Source organism: Cygnus olor (genome assembly GCF_009769625.2).
Source record: "Cygnus olor isolate bCygOlo1 chromosome W unlocalized genomic scaffold, bCygOlo1.pri.v2 SUPER_W4, whole genome shotgun sequence".
Taxonomy (NCBI): Eukaryota; Metazoa; Chordata; class Aves; order Anseriformes; family Anatidae; genus Cygnus; species Cygnus olor.
The window spans coordinates 182,183-184,159 of record NW_024429075.1 but is presented as its reverse complement, the minus strand read 5'-3'; positions in this window follow the sequence as shown (position 1 = coordinate 184,159).

Below are 1,977 nucleotides of genomic sequence, written 5' to 3'. Positions count from 1 at the left end.
GGTATTCCATACCATATGACGTCATGCTGAACAATTAATATGAGGGGGCTGGCCAGGGTGGGAGAACCGGCTGCTCGGGGATAGGCTGGGCATCGGTCAACGGGTGGTGAGCAATTGCATTGTGCATCACTTATTTTGTACACGTTATTATTAGTAGTGCTATTATCATTATTATTATTTTTTTCCTTTCTTTTCTGTCCTAATAAACTGTCTCTACCTCAACCAACAGGCTTTCATTTTTTTGATTCTCTCCCCCAGTGGAAGTGGGGAGGGTGAGCAAACAGCTGTGTGGTGCTTAGCTGCTGGCGGGGTTAAACCACAACAAAGGTCATCTGGTCCATCCCCCCCCCCCCCCCCCAGTATAACCCACTAAACCATGTCCCTAAGCACCAGGTCCAAACTTTCCTTAAAAAGACCCCCAGGGATGGTGACTCCACCACCTCCCTGGGCAACCCGTTCCAATGCCTGACTACTCTTTCTGAGAAGAAATTTCTCTTAGTTTCCAACCTAAATCTCCCCTCATGCAACTGGAAGCCATTTCTTCTTCTCCTATCGCTAGTTATCTGCGAAAAGAGGCCGACCCCATCGATCCAACCTGTCCAGGTCCCTCTGCAGGGCCTTCCTACCCTCCGGCAGATCGACACTTCCCCCCAACTTGGTGCCATCTGCAAACTTACTGAGGATGCACTCAATTCCCTCGTCCAAATCATCAATAAAGACATTAAAGAGGATGAGCCCCAACACCGACCCCTGGGGAACACCACTTGTGACCGGTCGCCAGCTGGATTTCGCTCCATTCAACACCAGTCTCTGGGCCCAGACACCCAGCCAGTTTTTCACCCAGCAAAGAGTGTACCTGTCCAAGCCATGGGCTGCCAGGTTCTCCAGGAGAATACTGTGGGAGATCGTGTCAAAGGCCTTGCTGAAGTCTAGGTAGACTACGTCAACAGCCTTTCCCTCATCCACCAGAAGGGTCACCCGGTCATAGAAGGAGATGAGGTTGGTCAGGCAGGACTTGCCTTTCATGAACCCATGCTGAGCGAGCCTGATCCCCTGGTTGTCTTGCACATGCTGTGTGATTGTGTGAGAAAAATCTCAAATAATTTTCTTCAGACAGGATCTTCTGTGAAGCTATTTTATTCGCGATTGCAATGGCGGGCGCCCTGTCAATTAGGAGCGCATTATAGCAAACAAATCATAACCTTTTATTCCCTATTACCCTACACCTGATCACCTCCCCTGTTTCCTCATTGGCTGAGTACTACAGGTTCACAAGCTACTTGACGCTCCTCTATACCATATATGTACATATATGTCTCCCTTTTCCTTTTTTTTTCCCTTTCTTATGTTTTGAGAACTTGTGATCTTTGTTTTACTGTTCCCACACTGCTCATCCTGTTTTTCTCAAGCTTCTACCTTATTTTGGAACAGTGAGGCCTTCTACAGTCCACTTATCTACTTAGCATTTCTCCGTATTATGACTACACAACTACCTTGGAATACAGAAAATTAGTTCTCTACTGCAAAAACACAACGTAGTTTCTCACAAGGTCTGCTGTGCCTGTTTTCCAAACTGAGTTATATAGCACATTACTTACTGTATGTATTCCCTGTCGTGCTGCTTATCCTTTCCGGGGGCTGGTTTAAGATTATTATTTTACTGTATGATGTAACACTGGTTTATGATATGATAAAATTGCTGGTCATGAGACTAACCTGGTATTTGTACTCAGCACTGCCATCAACTGTATACTTTGGAAACCATATCTCAGAAACTATTAACAATTACACCTATTACCTTTTTTCTTCAGGGAGCCAATCTAACCCCTCTGCCCTTCAGGACTGACTCCCAAGTGACCCACCCTACCAGTGTCTTGAACAGATCAAAGTCTGCCCTCTGGAAGTCCAAGGTAACAGTCATTGCTGCACTTGCCTGGTTCCTTGCAAAGCTGAGCTGTCATTGGTTCTGCAGTGTCT